Here is a 19,701-nt window from a genome sequence, read left to right on the forward strand (position 1 = left end):
TTTTAATTTAATTATGCGCATGTCATACATAATTTAGGCATGATAATAGTAGGATGTGCAAATAGATTAACTCTGTGGTTGCAGGCATCCTAGATCCAACTATTATGGCTATGTTGTGTTTGTATATGATTGGACCCTCGGACATGTCGAGGGCATTTTATGTGTGTGTATGATTGTAATTGTCACGCCCCCAAAGGAGTCCCTATCAAAAAATTTCAACATCTCCACTGTACCGGTGACAATCTGAAGCATACATACACACAAAATACATCAACCACATACGGCTGGAATATATACACAACCACGCAGTTTATATTCAGCCCACTCGGCTGGAACATAATAAAACACAACCACGCAGTTATATATATACAATAAATAGCCCACTCGGCTGTATTAAAAATCAACACAGCGGAAAAATGATAACGGAAAGCCCAATACAAAACAAATCGACACACTGCTAGCCAACTAGACTTTATACAACAACCACAACAACAAATACAACCACACACCAAATACAACAAATACAAAATACAAATAAAATATATACAAAACCCGAAACGGTCTTTGGATGTGACGTAGGACCCGGCAGACAGGATACTCCAAGTCACACACCAACCATCTATCTGCTACCTGAAAACATAAAGATATAAATGCGGTGGTGAGTATAGGTAACTCAACGGGTAATAGACAAGATAGTGCATGGACCATAAATAATATGGAGATCAAAATTATACAGTCTCAGTAGAGTATAAAGATCATACTAACATATCCAATAAACACAACTGCCAGTACCAGTCTATCTCACATGGTATAACGACCATAACTGATATACAAAAACTGCACATACTACAACCGACAAAATGATAAACACATACCAAATCTGGAAATGACACATGGTACAAAGATCAGTAAACTCACCAGATCTGCAACAGAGCTACTCGTGACACCTGTGCAATATAAATATGACTGCATATACATGTAAAATAAATGACATGTATGCAGCATAACAACCATATGCAACAATCATATCTCAGACAAATGCAACAATCATATCTCAAACAAATGCAACATCTCACAATCACATGCAACTAGTATCTACTAGGCATGTATGCAATATATCTCCATAGATGTACCGCGCATCATATGCAAAAATGTGTATGCATGCTCCATGGTCACCCCCGCCACCTCTCTAGACACAACGACCCCTGTATGACCGAGAGGCTTGGGTCCGTAACAAATCGTACTAGCCTCCAGTATATTCACCGCTATAGGCGGCCGAAGCAGACGGTCAGCTAAGTAGTTATCTAACTACATAGCTAAGGGTCTCTGACCACTCACATCTCTAGCCCTCTGACTACTGTACCCTCAAGACTCACTACTCCAGAGTGGTCAAGGCTGACAGAACATTGAGCAGCTGAGTAAGCGCGACAGGACTAGCTCCACTCCTAGCTACCACTCTCCATCAGTGGTCGAAAGGACAACTATAAACGACTAATGACTCTCTCAACCACAAGGGAGACAATAGTCATAAGCAATGCAATGAATGATGAATATGATATATATATAATCATGATACATCCACAGTCATCATCAATGCAACCTCTAAATCCATATAAGTACCCCACAACATGAGTATAATCGTCATGATACCTCAACATATCCCACCAAACACATGTACACACTACACATGTATAATCAACCAAAAATCTCCAAAAATCCCACAAGACATAGGTACACAGAACATCGGTATAATCAACATGTATCCTCCAGTAAAAACACATCAACCACGTGTATATATAACAAAAATACAATCAACACAACTCCTCCAAAAGTACATAACCAACACGTGTGTACATACAACATGCAAATGTACGGTCAACATGATGACTCCTATAACACATATCAACCTACGTACAATCCACGTCATATGCACAATCAGCATGGTATTAGAAACAACCCGACAATCCCTACAATACATACTCTACACGTGTGAACATAGTAGAGTAGATATCAAGAGTAGAGACTGTATATGATACAACTAGAAACCTCAAAGATCAAGCATAAGTATCAAGCAGGAAAGTAACAAACGAACATAATATAAGGTAAAGCAGCCTAATCCATCAAATAATAACCATGCACTAAGCTCAAAGGCAAACTACATAAAGGCCAAGGAAGAAATATCTGCCTTAAAATGTTGATCATGATAAGGTAAATCCCACATCATGATGCTCGTTCCGAATCCAAATCCTGTATCAATCAATATATATATTTTATTTAGCTAAATTCATATGAATTAAATAGTTAAATAAAATCTCTAACCCAATTAGGATCACTCCAATTAAATCTGATCTCTGATTAATCCCCCAAATAATCTTTAATCATATAACCTTATTAAAATAGGTTTATATATGAATCATCTCTAAAACTCTCCCAAATCAACACATCAATTAATTCAATAACAAATCCATCTCTTAATTACCAATCCACCACATAATAATATCAACCCACAATAGTCTATCATAAAAATCAAATCTCCATCATAAATCCACATCAACCTAACATCATCATCAACAACTAACCAAACCACCACAATATCAATCCAATGAATTCGATTAACGATTATGTAGTCATCTACAACAAACCACTCAACTTATCAACCATGCCGCAACAACTTGCAACTCTAAATCTACAACATATCCAAAACAATCTAAGACTATCAACTGAGTATGACTTAACCAACTCAAACTCTTATTCCAGACACATATCTATTTCACCAACTAATTAATCAAGCTAGTATAAAAATGAATTCAAATTTGTATCCATATAAAGCTGAATATATCTTACCTCAATCCAAAACTACAGCCACACCCTTTGATGAAGAAATCTGAAGTTGCTGTGGAGAAAAATGGAGCTTCCCCACCAATTCACAGCTGGTCCGGCACAAACAGATGCCCAAAATCACCACCTAGCATAAATCCAATACCCAAACCACAATCAATACATTCTCAATTAAGATTACAACCAATAATTCAACCATTACCTTCACTCACCACGGTGGTTCACAGCGGCATCAAGCAGTGACAGTAAGCTGGGATCGACACCAAAAGGCAGGTTTGCAGTGATCTCCGGCAACAAGGGAGATCAAGGCTAGGATTAAGATCTCCCTTCTTGGCTAGAGATCTGCTCACACAAGCAGCAACTCGAAGAGAGCAATGCACTGGTGATGGATCTAGGGCACGATTAAGAATTGAGGAAGGACGGTGACGGCCGACGATCTAGTACGAGGAAAGGGTAACGACGACTGACCGGAAGGGAAGGATCAGTGTCGCTGGTGCTCGCGGTGATCCGGCTACGCTGTGTGGCATAGCGTGGTCGGAAGGGCTCGGCGAGAGAGACTCAGCGTCTGCAATCTAGGGCACGGCGACAAGATAGGGAGAAAGGAGGGTTGTGCAGGCGGTGAAGAGGAGAAGAGAGTAAGAAAGACTCCACGCCTCGGGAGGGAGAGGGAAGAGGAGGTGGTAGCTTGAGGAGAAGGTCGTCGGCGTCGATGCCTAGTGGCCGAAGAACGCGCGATGGGGGCCGAGGGGGGTCGGGAGAGATGAGTCGGGGAAAATAAATGAATCGGGGGAGAAGAAAAATAAAATAAAGAAAATAAAATCTAGGTTTAAGTTAATTAAATCTTAAGTTAAATCCTAAATCAACTCCCACTTAAATGGTGTTCCAAGCAGACCTCCACCTAGTCCCACCGATTCATCCCCTCAAATATCTTATACGACCTCCGTTTAAATCCAGAAAAATTTCTAAAAATTTCTGAAAAATCTAATAAGATTATTTCTCCAATAACCTTATTATATAATTTTTATTTAGGTGTTGTATTTTACAGTAATATTAAATACAACAAGAGCTGTATTAGTTATTAGGATTTTACATTTTGTTCGATCTAGATTATATGTGCATTCCTTCATGGAATATAGGATCGATAAATGTAAAATTTTATTTTTATCGTAGATCATATCCTTGCGAGGCGTGGGACTATTTGAGGACCAGAGGCGCAGCGAAAAAAGAAGCAAGATAGATGCGACGACTAGACCCGATGGTGGTGGCTAAAGATGGCAGCGGTTAGGGTTGATGGCACATGGAGGACAGCTATGGATAAAGGCCATAATAGTTGAAAAATTATTTTTCTTATTTATTGTCTTTTATGTTGTGTGTGCTTGTGTTTGTGTGCTTGTGTGCTTGTGTGCTTGTTAAAATTCCTCGTTCTAAATAACTAAGTGGGAGAGGAATTTAATAAAATTTTATGGTCTCCATTACTGGTTTGTAAGTGATGCATTCAAGCTTGCGCGTTGGCTCTGAGTGCCTTCCTCCACATCGGATGAGTTTGTTTGCGGATCACTAGATCAAATTTCCTTAATGGATGATTATAGAAAATTATTTAGGATGTGTGTGATCTTCTCCATCTGAAGAGGCGCAATCCTATTTAGTGGACTTAGTATCAAGTAATGGTATACACTTAGGCATATTTAATAGTATTCTCTCCATCGGAGTCACTGTTATTATTTATGTGACCGAAGAAAAACCAACTATTTAATTTGTCATAAAGTTAGGTAAAACCCCCTCTTACAAATTATTGAATTTGTATACATCCACACTATTGTGACATACAAAATTCATAGTGTTTGAGGTAATTTTATTTGTCATAAAGTTAGGTTGACAAAATAAAATTAATGGGTAAAACCTCCTCTTACAAATTATTGAATTTGTATACGTCCACACTATCATGGCATACAAAATTCATGGTGTTTGAGGTAATTTTATGTTGACAAGATAATTAATGGGTAAAACCCTCCTCTTACAAATGTTTGAATTTGTATACGTCCACACTATCGTGGCATACAAAATTCATGGTGCTTGAGGTGTTGGTGAATTTAAATGATATTGTTTGAGAAATCAATATTATTTTAAATTCTAAAGTTTTGACCAAATATTTGATTAAGGTCAGACCAACTATTAATTTTATTTGTCATAAAATTAGGTTGACAAAATAATAAAATTAATGGATAAAACTTTCTCTTACAAATGTTTGAATTTGTATACGATTTTTTGAGGTGTTGGTATATTTAAATAATATTGAGGAATCAATATTATTTTAAGGACTTGATCAAATATTTTTTTGATTCTTAGGATTTCAAATGGTTTTTAATCCCCTAGCTGTTATATTAGAGAATACACTTACAAGTCCCAATTATATTGATGGGAAACAAAAAGTAGACTGTCCTCACAATATTGAGAACAATAAATGTGTATCCTATTCATTAGTTGTTGAAACATTTTTAGTAGTGCTTTCTACCGGTACCTAGTGTGTAAATACGGGAGCCACTGATCATGTCTATAATTCATTGCAGGGGTTCCAGGAAACCCGACGACTACATGAAGGGAAAATCACCGTCTACATAGGCAATGCTACGAAAGTGGCGGCTGTTGCAATGGGAGATGTTTATGTTGGTGCGGGTAGCATCCGACGATCGAACCTGAGTTTTGATAATGGCAAAGGATTCAAAGTTAAAGTTTGTGGTGATCTAACGTGTTGAATAAGTGTTTCAGGAAAGTCCTAGCTGCGGTTAGGCAAAGGGAAAATCCTAAGGGGTGGTAACCTTAGGTCCTAGGGGGCGGTAACCCTAGGTGGAGGAAAACCCTAAGGGGCGGCAACCTTAGGTCCTAGGGGGTGGTAACCCTAGGTGGAGAAAAACCCTAGGGGGCGGTAACCCTAGGTCCTGGGGGTCGTAACCCTAGGTGGAGAAAAACCCTAGGGGGCGATAACCCTAGGTCCTAGGGGTGGTAACCCTAGGCGAAAAGTCCAGTCGGTCTGGAGGACCGGACTGGCATCAGGTAAATCTCCTGAGTGGAGTAGGTGAGGACGCGTTCCCCGTAGAGGGAACAGTAGGCGTCGGGTCGACCTAGGGTTTCCGGTTGGAAATCCAAAGTCAGACTCCGACAGTCCGAAGACTGTCAGCTCTTTTCTTGCAGGTTATGCAATTGTTCGGACTAACCTTGTTTTGCAGGAGAAGCGGCTCCTGGAAAAAGGAGGTCCGGGCGCCCGGGATGGATCCGGGCGCCCGGGACCAACTTTTATCCCCTGCGCGACTTCGCGACGTGGAGCAACCTGGTTGGCTGGCCACGTCACACTCCAGGCGCCCGGAAAGGTCCCAGGCGCCCGGAACCTCATATAAAAGGAGGGTTGAGGTGCAGCGTTAAAGAGACAATCTTCTAAGCATTCTCCGTGTGACAAGCTGCTAACGTCTCGACTCAGAAGTGCTGCAACGACAACCCGAAGATTCAGTTTTAGTCTTTTATTGTCGGTACAATATTCTTTTCTGCTTAAATTGTACTTATCTTGTAATAGCTTTTACGAATTATAGTTGTTGCCCACCGGAAGCGATCAAGGATCGCGGGCCTTCGAGTAGGAGTCGTCACAGGCTCCGAACGAAGTAAATCCTTCGTGTCCACTTTATTTACTTTCCACTGCGTTATTTCTAAACAAGCTTTTACGATTTTGAAAAACGAAATAGCCACGAGCGCTATTCCCCCCCCCCCCCCCCTCTAGCGCTTTCGATCCATCAGTTTATAGGAATAAAACATTGATTTTGAGAAATTATCTTTACGTACCAAGTTTTAGAAAGAACTTGATTTCAGTTTCTAAACTATTTAAGGATGGATATTCTGTTTCTTTTGATGACAAAGTTGTTATCAAGAAGAATAGGGAAGTTATCCATTTTTGTACGTTGGTGTTAGCTAGAGCCCTAGAGCCAATCATTTGATGATTATATTTTGGACTTGTTGTATCATATTCTATATAAATAAAGGCATTTGGTTTTTCGTTATTATACTTACTTGTATTGGTGCCAAATAAACTAAGTATAATAACGTCCTTGAGTAGAAGGTTCTCACCTATATCAATCGGTTAGTTGAACCGATAGTGAGATGGTATAGGGAACACTACTCTTTATCATTCCTAGTCGAGTATTAACATTCAGGGACAATGTTAATGCAATAAGACTAGCATGTAGGTCAACTCGATGACTTGATCTCACAAGTCATGGATATAGAGATATCAAGTTGACACATGGGTATGCATTGGAGAATGTATATTGAATGACCCGCCATGAGAAAGTATCATGGATCGTTATATGAGTGTCATATACTTTCTCATGTGGCTATTAGTATGACTACTAGTCCTTAGACCTGAAGTCACCATGGTTCCCTACATAAGGAGTTATGTACTTTGGTTTCGTCAAACGTCACCCGTAACTGGGTGGACTATAAAGGCGATTATTGGGTATGTAACAAATTATGCGGAGGGATGTGAGTGATGTAGATGGGATCTATCCCTCCTATATGACGGGAGAGACATCGGTATTCTTGATAGAGTGAGACCACGAAGTGCATGGTCATGCCCAAATGAGTCAATATGAGATATTGAGCTCATTTGATTGAGTGAGTCTACTTGGAGTTCAAGATTTAGATTGATTAGAGGATGACATGGTATATGCCTCACATTGATCAATCTAGATGTCTAGGATAGAAGGACACTTATCATATATTGTGAGGAGTCACAATTAGTAGTCACAAGGTGATGTTGGATCTCAACATTCTTGTAACTTGGGTAGTAATGATGTATTGCTAGATACCGCTCATTACTTATGTTTCTAAATGAGTTTAGGGGCATTGCCAACATTACAAGAACCTATTGGGTCACACACAAAGAACAAGTGGATGGAGATTAGGTTCATATGATGAACCAAGAGGATTAGATTCATTTGATGAATCAAATTGGATTAAGAGTAATCCTAATTGGGCTAATTGAGTTGGACTCAAGTTGATTCATGTGTTCAATGAGTCTAATTTAGATTATGACTCATTGAATCAATTTAATTAAATGAATTAGATTCATTATATTAAATTGGCTTGAATTAAATGGTTGGATTAGATCAACCATGAGAGAGATTAAGTCAAGTTTGACTTGACTTGAGAGGAAGATGAAGAGTCAAGTTTGACTTGACTTTATGCCACCTCATTAGTGAGTTGGCATTAAGTGGACCAATGATGATGCTCCACATCATCATGGTTACTTAAGTGAAGTGCCACCTCATGGGAGTTTCCAAGAGTTGTGACTCTTGGTATCCCATGGAGGTTACAAACCACTTAATTAGATGAAAAGAGTTTCATTTTGCAAGTGTAACTCTCATTCAAGTGATCTTCCTCCTCCTAAGCTCTCTTCTTGCTCCTTCTCTTCTCTTGGTCGTGGGTTTCAAGCAAGGGAGAAGAAAGGAAAGTGAATCTAATCCAAGAAGAAAGGTTAGTGAAAGTCACATAGAGATTTTAGAGGAGTGTGTTCTCTTCTTTTTCTTTCTTCTTCTTCCAATCTACCCGAGAGCCCTAGAGAGTGCTAGCACACTTGTGGTGCTCTCTTATCCATCCTTGAGTGTTAGAGAACACATCTTGTTCGTGTGGATATCACTAGAGAGTTGTCTACGTTGACAACTTCGAGATTCGGCGTACCTTGGACTTGCGGGATTGCGAAGGGCACGCATCAAAGGTATAAAATGTTTTTCCTTTGTAGATCTACTGTAGATCATAGTTTGAAACTCGTACTCGTATTTTGAAATCTACTCTTCGCACGGATCCGTTGGCTAGGGTGATTCGGGGTTTCCGTGACGCGAAAAAGCGATTTTCGCGGCCCAAAAAACTCAACAGTGGTATCAGAGCCACGTGCGAAGCGAGTACGAGTTTAGATTCGTATTTTTATGAAAAATATAGATCTGTAAACTTTCTGTAAATTCATGTTTTTATAGTTTTTATGGGTAATTTTCTCGTAGAAGCGAAGCACAAGTGTTTCGGCGCTTGTAGGCTTCCGCTACCGGGAAGATTTTTCCAAAACGACCAAGTTTCGCCCCAAAACCTTTTGGGACAGCAGGCTAAGGCGCTGTTAGATCGCAATGGAACCCTCGCGATGGTTAGATCGCGGGTAGGGGCGCTGCCCCTGGCCCCGCAAGGGGATTCGTTCCGCGATTGTGCCCGAAAACTGCTAAACGGAACCGCCGGGAAATTGTACTCGTAAAAATTGTAAAAGAATTATAGAAAAAATACAAAAAATTATAGAAATATATAATTTTGAATTATATATTATTTTTGTGATAGTCATGGCCCAAAGACCCAATTTGATTGGATAATTCGTGTTTTCCTTAAATCCTTGAGCATTTTTATTTCTAGGCTTATAACTATGGTCCTTAGTGTTATTGCTTAAACTTTTACCTATCTTCCTAACCCTATGTGTGGTAGTCTTAGCATGGAGAGCCATATGTTTTTCTTTAATACTATCATGCTCCCTATTTTTATGGTAAATAGCATTAAAATGGTAAAAATTGGAATTAGCATGCTTTTTACCATTATTTAAAGGGGTAGACTCAATAAATGATACCTTTCGCTTTACCTTGGAGGCTTCCCCTTTACTCATGCTTCCTCCCTTAGGCTTGACCGCTTTCTTCCCCTTAGGACATTGACTTCTATAATGTCCTTTTTTATTGCAAAAGAAGCACACAATGTGCTCCTTGCTCTTCTTTGTTCCGGGAACGGTCTCCTTAGGCTTCTCTTTGCCCTTTAGTGCCACTTGATCCTTCTTCTTGGCCAATTTGGGGCATTTGCTCTTATAATGTCCATGTTCCCTACACTCAAAACATATAATATGATTTTTATTTTTAATTGAAACATTTATACCTTCATGTATAGGGATGGCATCTTCTCCTTTTGATCCGGAGGTAGAAACTTCCTCTTGATCTGACAATGATGCTCCTCCAATATATTTGACTTGACTTGTGGAGGATGCATTGTCTTCTTCTCCATTAGACCCAGATGTAGAAGCTTCTCCTTCTTCTTGATCCGGTGTCAACGAAGATCGCTGCCCCTCAATCCTAGAGGTGGTGGCTGTAGGGTCTTTCGGGCCGTAAAAACCGCTTTTTGCGTTGCGAAAAACCCAAAATCCCATGCCACCGGATCCGTGCGAATATTAAATTTTTCATGTACATGTTTTCTAATCCTAGATTTACTTTAAATCTACATGTTTAAGAGTTTATACCTTTGATGCGAAGCCCTTCGCTTATCCCGCTCGTCCAAGAAGATGCCAGATCTTAAGGGTGTCAAGTGAACACCCCTCTATGTGTATCCACATGAACAATTAGGTGGAGAGGAAACCTTAGAGTGTGCTAGCACTCTTTGAGGGTTTCGGCCAAGGAGGAGGACAGGGAGAGAAGAAGAAGCAAGGAGGAATAATAATGATCGATTATGAAAATAAGAGTAAAAAATGGCTTAAGTATTTTCATCTAATGAAAATACTTAATGCTCATTAACACCATTAATGAGCCTTATTAATAAGCCTTAATGAATATTTAATGAATATTCATTCTTCATTAAATGACCATTTTGAAACTCATTCGAAATTTGAATCTAAAATTCAAATTAAATTCTATTTTTCATTAAATTCAAAATTCAATGAATATCATCATTAAGCCTCACTTGAGTCTAACTCAAGTCTAGCCTCACTTGAATCTCACTTGAATCTAACTCAAGTCTAACTCAATCAAGTCTTACTCAATTAATCTAATTTGGATTACTCTTAATCCAATTCGGTTCATCACATGAACCTAATCCTCTTGGTTCATCATATGAACTGAATCTCCATCTAATTGTCCTTTGTGTGTGACCCTATAGGTTCTTGTAACATTGGCAATGCTCCTAAACTCATTTAGAAGCATAAGTAATGAGCGGTATCTAGTAACACATCATTACTACCCAAGTTACAAGAATGTTGAGATTCAACATCACCTTGTGACTACTAATTGTGACTCTTCACAATATATGACAATGTCCTTCTATCCTTGACATCTAGATTGATCAATGTGAGGCATAGACCGTGTCATCCTCTAATCAATCTAAATCTTGAACTCCAAGTAGACTCACTGTAATCAAATAAGCTCAATATCTCATATTGACTTATTTGGGCATAACCATGCACTTAGTGGTCTCACTCTATCAAGAATAATGATGTCACTCCTGTCATATAGGAGGGATAGATCCCATCTACATCACTCACATCCCTCCCCATAATTTGTTACATATCCAGTAATCGCCTTTATAATCCACCCAATTACGGGTGACGTTTAACGAAGCCAAAGTATGCAACTCCTTATGTAGGAAACCATGGTGACTTCAGGTCCAAGGACTAGTAGTCATACTAATAGCCACATGAGAAAGTATATGACACTCATATAACGATCCATGATACTTTCTTATGACGGGTCATTCAGTATACATTCTCCAATGCATACCCATGTGTCAACTTGATATCTCTATATCCATGACTTGTGAGATCAAGTCATTGAGTTGACCTACATGCTAGTCTCATCGCATTAACATTGTCCCTGAATATTAATACTTGACTAGGAATGATTAAGAGTAGCGTTCCCTATATCATCTCACTATCGATTCAACCAATTGATTGATATAGGTAAGAACCTTCTACTCAAGGACGCTATTATACTTAGTTATTTGGCACCAATACAAGTAATTATAATAACCAAAACAAAAGCCTTTATATATATAGAAATATGATACAATGAGTCCATACAATAATCATCATATGATTGACTCTAGGGCTCTAACTAACAGTGGCTTCATCATCTTCATCTTGTACATGGAACAAAGAGTATGCTCCCTCTTTGCCCTTTTCATTGCATTCCTTTGAAGATGAGGCTTCTTGGACTTCTTCTTCTTCGGAAGTTGAGCATCTCTCAACTTCGGAGTTCTCTTGCTCTTGGTCTTGCTCCAATGAGTAACCCTCTTTGGATTTATCTTGATTTGGTACAGTGGAGGGTTCTTCATGAAGTTTGGCCAACTTGCTCCACAATTCCTTTGCATCTTCAAATTCTCTAATTTTATAAAGAATGGTGCTTGGCAATAAATTAACCAATAATTTGGTTACCTTGTCATTCGCCTCGCATATTTGAATTTGTTCTTGGCTCCATTTGCTCTTTTTGAGGATTTTGTCCTTTGAATTTCTTGGATCCTTGAAGTCTTCCATGAGAGCAAACCATTTCTCTATCTCCGTCATAAGAAAATTCTCGATTCTTGATTTCCAAGAATCGAAGCTTGTCATGGTGAATGGTGGAGGCACCCTTGTATCGAATCCAAGTCCATCTTGGAATTCCATCTTGAAGTTGAGCTTCTTGAATGCAGTCTTCGACTTGTAGAATTGCTCCAACTTCTTCACCCTCTAGCTTTTTGCCCCTTCTGGCGATGATTCGGGTGAAGAGAAACCTTGCTCTGATACCACTTGTTGGGGTCGAAAAGTAGCTAGAGGGGGGTGAATAGCTCTTCGCGATCTCGTGCTCGTCGTTGCTCTCTTCTTGTGAAGATATGCAGCGGAAAATACAAGAACCAACACAACAACGCTAACTCTAGGGATTTACTTGGTATCCACCTCAAGAAGAGGTGACTAGTCCAAGGATCCACCCACTCACGCACCCTCCATTATGAAAACACTCCTTTACGGTAACTACCATAGAAGGAGAAGCCTTACAAGCTCACAATACAACAATGAGAAAGAAAGAAGCAAAATACAAGTAAATCTTACAAGAATACAATGAAACCCTAGCTTCTTCTTCTTCTTGTTGCAACTCACCTCTTGACTTGGATGTGCCTCCAATAACCTTCAAGAACTGGCGGTGAGGAAGAAAGGATCGCTGTGGAGGTTTGATGTGATCGCCTGTGGATAAGAGAGGAAGTCGTACACAGAAAAATGCTCGCCAACGACATTTTCTGACCAATCGATTGGGGAAGTTTCGATCGATCCACCGATCGATCCACAGCTTTTCTGCACAAAATCACATCGTCCAATCGATTGAACCCCCCAATCGATTGGGAAGCAGAAATATGTGTAGAGCTTGAAATTAGCTTCGTTTCACATCCGAGAGCACTTCATTCCGATATCCGAGTCAAAAGTTATGGCCTTCGGAAGTGTAATACGTCCGAACTTCCTAATTCCATGCCAACTCCCTATTGGACTTACGACCGCTAAGAATTTGGTCAAATTTTGACCCATCTAGACTTTCTCTTTGCCAACTTCTCGTTGGACTTCTGATCACCAAGTATGGTCCTTCTTGACCCACTTAGATTTACCATCTCATGCCAAGTGTCCGGTCCTCTATGACCCACTTGGACTTTCACCAGATGTCCGGTCACCCTTGACCCATCTGGACTTCTTCGTGCCAAGTATCCAGTCAATCCCTTTGACCTACTCGGACTTCCCAACACCAGATGTCTGATCAACCTTGATCCATCTGGGTTTCCTGTGCCTGGCTTCACTCACCAGGACTTCTCATCTGCCTGGCTTCACTCATCAGGACTTTCCTTCTGCCTAACCTCACTCACTAGGACTTTTCATCTGCCTGGCTTCACTTACCAGGACTTTCACTTCTGCCTAGCTTCACTCACTAGGTCTTTCACCTGACTTCACTCATCAGGATTTTCCAATCAAGTATCCAGTCAACCTTGACCTACTCGACTCTCCTTCACATCTGAACTGGTCAACGTTGACCAAAAAGGGAATTGTACCAACAATCTCCCTACATGAACAATTGCACCTGCAATCTCCATATATTGTCTCCATGTATTGTTAAACATCGAAGCCCAACATCAAGACTCGAGCTTGACCCAATTCAAGCTCAGTCAACCAGGTCAACCTTGATCTAGGGAATATTGCACCAGCAGAGGAGCTCATAAGGATTGTCATGTAAACCTTGCAGGTGGACCTAGTCCGGCATGATAATAAAGTTGAGTGGTACTACTCATGAAGCTAGATATTAATTAAGTGAGTTTTCAGTAACTCATTTAATTAATGGGCATTTGATATCTTAAACATAGGGAGATTAATGCACTCATGATAAGAAGGAGCCCATAATGTAATTTGGGATTGGTGCGGTAGTTCAATAATAACTCTTTAGTGGTATGAGTTATTATTGATGAACTTGAGTTGAGCGTTCGGGGCGAACACAGGAAGCTCAAGCTCATCAGGAGACCAAAATCAATTTTTCCTCTCGGTCCCTATTATAGCCTCTATAAATCCTTGTATCCATAAAGTCCACTTCTTACCCAAGTAATGGGTTGGCCACATCCTTGCTTGGTGCAAGGGGGCTGGCCAAGCATGGGCTTGGAAGCCAAGAGGTGGTCGGCCAAGCTTGGTGCCCAAGCTAGGGGTCGACCACTAGAAAAAGGAAAAGGAAGTTTTGTAAACAAATTTTTGTTAAATCTTTCCTTATTTCTAGTAATCTACAATGGTTAAAAGAGAGATTTTATTTTGTTAAAATATTTCCTTTTTTGTAGTTATCTACAATGGTTAAAAGAAAGATTTTAATTTTGTTAAAAACTTTCCTTTTATAGTCATCCTCATGATTTTAAAAGAGAGTTTTAAAATTTTAAAATCTTTCCTTTTATAGCTATCTATAAAGGATTAAAGTGATTTTAATTTTGTTAAATGTTTTCCTTATTTATAGTTATCTATAATGTTTAAAAGAGAGATTTTAATTTTTGATAAAACTTTCCTTTTTGTAACCATGATTTAAAAAGAGAAGTTTTAATTAATCTTTCCTTTTTGTAGTTGCCTACATGTTTTAAAAGAGAGAGATTAATTTTAAAATTTTTCTTTATTGCCATGTACAATAGGAAATTTAAAAGAGAGAGATTTTAATTGTTATTAAAATTTCCTTTTTAAAGGGAGGCCACAAATAAAGAAGTTTTAATTATATTTAAAACTTTCCTTCATTGTCATTACCAAGGATTATAAAAGAGAGGTAGAGGGTGCCTTCATGTAATGTAACCTAGGCTTTCTCCTCTTCTATTCCTTTGGTGGCCAACCCCTCTTCCCTTCCCCTCTCCCTTTGTTTTCCTTCCTTGAGGGTCGACGACTTGCTTGGAGGAAAGGAAACATATGGGTCGGCGACATCAAGCATTGGAGATCTCTTGGTGGCTGGATTACTTTGAGAGGAAGAAGAAGAGAGAAAGTTTCCAATTTTGGCATCCCTTGGTGGCTCAAGAGTCTTGGAGGAAAAGAAGTGGTTCGAGTGGATTCCATCTTGGTAGATCGTCGCCCACATGACGTCCAAGAGGAGGAGAGGAATACAACAGAAGATCAAAAGGTCTTTAGCTACAAAGAAAGGTATAACTAGTTATTTGTTTCCGCATCATAACTAGTTCATGTTCTTTGTATAGATCTTGAAAAACCAAACACAAGAGGCTATCGATTTTATGTTATCATTTTTGTTATCGATTTTGTGTTTCGATTTCATGTTTCGATATTATGCTTCTATTGAGGTCTCTGTAGTTAAACCTAGTTTACTGTAAGAAGTTAAATATCCGATTTCTTTGAAAGACTTTGTCTAGGAAGTGGTGGATGATCCCATACCCAAGAAGGTCTAGTGTCTCGCCATGTTTAACCTGGAAGCCGATCTTTGAAATAGATATTTAATTAACTTTTGTAATATGGTTTAACTTAGGAATATCACATTGGTTAAACTTAGAGTAAAAAATATTAAGTATCGTTTCCAATCCAAGTTTAACTTCAGTAGAACACATGGATAGGTAGGTTAAGTTCTGTGCTTGTACAAATTTTTGTACAGGGGAACATAACGGAATCCAGGTGTAGCAACCAACAACATTAAGGCTTAACAGTTAGTCGATTAAACATCTATTTCGATATTTAGCTTCTAGGCAGTGGCGAGACATGAGGCTTTCTTAGGTATTAGAACGTCAACCACTTCTAAACAATGCATTTTAAGAAAATTAAACATTTAACTTTCTTTTTAAGAATCCTTGGTCTAACTAATCAAGTGTTGATCAAGTCTAAGTCCTTATCTAACCATCCTAATCTAAGCAGAAATAAGAAAAGCAGTATATCAAGCAATCAAGTTAATTTATTTAATAAAAATAATCTTTCTATTGACTCTTCCTGGATCATAGTCTCGATAAGGTCTATTAAGGTAGTGAATTTGATCCTTGGGAACTAATATTGATTAAGTCCAACTTGATTAGTCAAGTTAGACTTAGGGACCCATGCTTGGACTAGTTTTTTATTGGTTTGATTAACACAAGACAAGGAAGATTTAAATCTTTGTTTGGCTTTATATCGGAGTCTAGATCGATTATAAACTGCCTTTGTTTTTCAAGAATCAAATCAAGGTTCTTGGAATCCAAAGTAATCATTCCAATGTGTCTTGAGTTCTTTGACTTGACTTTTTAAGATGGAATTCTCTTCATCAAGTTGTTGGACTTGAGTTGAGGTTCCATCTTGAACTTGGTCAGTTAAGGAACTTAGGTTAGTCACTTCCTTAAGGCCTTAGACCTTCTTTTGGAGTGACTTGACTTAAATATTGAACTTAGCTAGTTTTCTTGACAAATAAGAAATCAAGTTTTCTAATCTAACTACTAATGGACCTACAATGAAGTTGGAATCGTCTGAACCAGATATGGATATATGACTTTGCTCAAACTCAACTTCTGATTCATTCTCAAACTTGGTTTCAGCAACTTGTTCTCGGGCTGAAAGAGCGAGGAAGCTTGCTTGCTCATGTTATTCATCGGAGTCTTCTAATAAAGACTCATCCCATGTTGCTTATAGTGCCTTCTTTCTTTGTTGCTTCTTGAGTTCCTTTAGATTCAAATAGTTCACATTGATGTGTCCTTTCTTGTTGCACTCATAACAGGTGACTTCTGACTTGGCCTTCCTGTTCAAATTCAGACTTGATTGCTTCATCTTTGTTTGAATCATTTTCTTGATTTCTTATTTGGTAAAAACTTATTCTTCTTGTACAATTTTCATACTAGGTTCATGAGCTTGGCAAATATTTCATCGTTGTCTTATGAATCTGATTCGCCTTTGAACTCAGGTTCAGTTGGTGCTTAGTTTTTGGTTCCTTCATTTTGCTTGTAAGTGTAACCAAAACAATACCTTTTTCAACCCAAAGTGCATTAGTATATTCATGTAATTCAAATTCAGAGACTAATTTGTCTAATCTAATTAAAGAAATGTCCTTAGATACTTTGTAAGCATCTACCATCGATGCTCACAAGGTATTCCTAGGAAAAGCATTTAGCGTGTACCTTATTATATCGTGGTTTTCTACCTTCTGGCCTATCACTGTAGTATGTTGAGGAGATCTTGGATTTTGACGTGAAGCTAGCTTGCTGATTCTCCTTCCTGAATTTTATGTTTTATAGCTTATTTAAAATTAAATCACTTTTCGATATCTTTGTGTTGGATGTTCCTTCGAACAACTCGATCAATTTCTCCTACAGTTCCTTGGCACTTGAGAACATACAACTCAGTTCAACACTTCTTTAGTCAGGCTACATTGGAGAGTCTGAGTGACCTTTGCATCCGCCTCGATCTTCTTCCTTGTAGGTGCATCCCACTTGTCACAAGGGATGAGTACTCTGTCTTTAATGGGGAATGTGAATCTGGTTTGGATTATGATTGTAAGATATCGCAAAATTAAATAATAAATGTTATTGGACGAAAAATCTTATTGGATTTTTCTAGAATTTTTAGAAATTTTTCGGGAATTAAACGGGGTCCGTATGACTCATTTTGAGGGGATAAATCGTGGGGCTTGTGGAGACCTATTTGGGATACCCAAAATAAGTGGGAGTTGATCGAGGAATTAACTTAGTACTTAATTAAACTAACCTAAGTTTTATTAATCTAGGTTTATAATCCTTCTCCTTTAAACCCGATGCATCTTTCCCGACCCCCTCCCCTCGGTTCCCATCGCGCGATCTCCGGCGATTAGGCATCGACGCCGACGACCATCTCCTCGTGCTACCGCCTCCTCTCCACTCTCCCTCCTTAGGCGTGGGATCTTCCTTCCTCTCCTCTCATTTTTCCTCTCTCTCGATTTCTCTCTTGTGCGCGGATGACCCGATGCCGAAGGAGAGCTCCCTCTGCCCGTGATTTCTGTCCTCGTCGAGTCGCCGGAGGAAGAGCTGCCGGACTTCAATGGTACCAGCATTGTCCAGATCATCTCCGGTTGAGCAGTCGGCTCTTTGGCCATTTCTTGTGCATGGTCAATGGGAGATCGACTCTAGGGCACGGTGAGGGATTTGATTTGCGTCGTCACGGATTGATCGAGCCCCTTTCACTTCTCCCCTTCGATCTGTGCACTAGAGGGCAAATCGGGTCATCACCAGTGGGAGTGGATCACGCGACACCATTGGAGGTGATCGATTGAGGTAAGGGCAGTGTTGGGTAATGTTGTGAGTTCAAGAATCTCATGTGAATTTGTTTCTTTTCGTGATATTCTTCCTGATCTAGGATGGAGGATGCTTCAGATCAATCTAGTGATGGATCTTCCTTGAGCAGGACTTCATCTTCTCCAATTCTTGCGGCTGGGTTCTGTGGAAGCTGTCGGATGAGGAGGTAAGGTTCTGTTAAGGTGAATCTTGTACTGTGGATTAGGGTTTCAGCAATTCTTTGCTATACAATTGAGTTTTTGGACTGATTCTTGGAAGAATTGGTGGTGGTGTTCTGCTGTAGCTTCCGAACAGTGATTGGCTAGTTGTTGGCTACGGGATTTACTGCCATCTCTTAAGGTAAGTGTCTTTCAGTGATGTACTACTAGTTTTCTTATTAGAATGCTACTCTATTAGGTTTTCTAAGGGATTTTAGAATTGATTCTTGATGTTAGTAGATGACACGTAGATTAAACGATGGTGTTAAATGAATTAATTGATTTGAATTTGGGATTTGGTTGTGATAAGTTGATTTGTGATGGTTATTTGGTGAATGATTTATGTAAATGGATACATGATCATTACATGATCATTATCGGTATGTGTTGGATGGATTGAGGTTTGTATTGGGTTGGAATTTGTGGATATGGTGATTGGTTAATATAGATTGTTATGTGATCATTCTTTGGATTATTGGATTGATTGTTGGTTGGGTTATTAGATGTGGTGGTTAGGTTATTTGTAGATGATGATGTTAGGTTGTTGTGGATTTATGATGAGTTTGGATTAGTGAGTTTTGGATTGATTAATAGATTGTAGATTATGTTTAGATCTAGAAGGAGTTGAATTAAGGAATTAGGTAAGTTACTTCGATTAGGGTTTTCCCTAATTAGTTTGGGGAGTTTATTTAGCTAATTGCTACCTATGTAATTAGCTAAATATATATTATGTGATCGCAGGACTTGGATTCGGGACGAGCGTCTAGACATGGGATTACTTGGCATGATCTACACTTTAAGGCAAGTATTTCTTCCTTTGTCTCTATGTAAATTTTCTTTGAGCTTAGTGCATGGTTGTTATTTGATGGATTAGGTTACTTTACCTTATATCATGATCGGTTGTTGTTTTTTCTGCATGATACTTATGCTTGACCCTTGTGATGATCTATTTAATTCTGATACAGTCTCTACTCTTGATATCTACTCTGTTGTGATTACACGTGTAGAATATGTCTTGTAGGGATTGTCGGATTGTTGGTATTCCCATGCTGATTGAGTATATGATGTGGACTGTACATAGGTGGGTATGTGTTATAGGATTTATCTTGTTGACCGTACATTTACATGTGGTGTGTACATACGTATTTGT

General features: G+C 39.0%; 1 long non-coding RNA gene across 2 annotated transcripts; it reads right to left on the reverse strand.

Moving 5' to 3' along the window:
• Positions 1 to 337: 337 nt before the first annotated feature.
• Positions 338 to 3,621, reverse strand: LOC122041045. Of its 2 annotated transcripts, none has more exons than XR_006128788.1 (3): positions 3,051 to 3,621; positions 2,845 to 2,965; positions 338 to 630 (listed from the first exon to the last, which is right to left on the reverse strand). It is a non-coding gene; the product is annotated as an uncharacterized LOC122041045 (long non-coding RNA). The 2 variants fall into 2 exon arrangements; XR_006128787.1 differs by having other exon boundaries at positions 3,041 to 3,621.
• Positions 3,622 to 19,701: the final 16,080 nt, after the last annotated feature.

This window comes from Zingiber officinale, chromosome 2A (genome assembly GCF_018446385.1).
Source record: "Zingiber officinale cultivar Zhangliang chromosome 2A, Zo_v1.1, whole genome shotgun sequence".
NCBI lineage: Eukaryota > Viridiplantae > Streptophyta > Magnoliopsida > Zingiberales > Zingiberaceae > Zingiber > Zingiber officinale.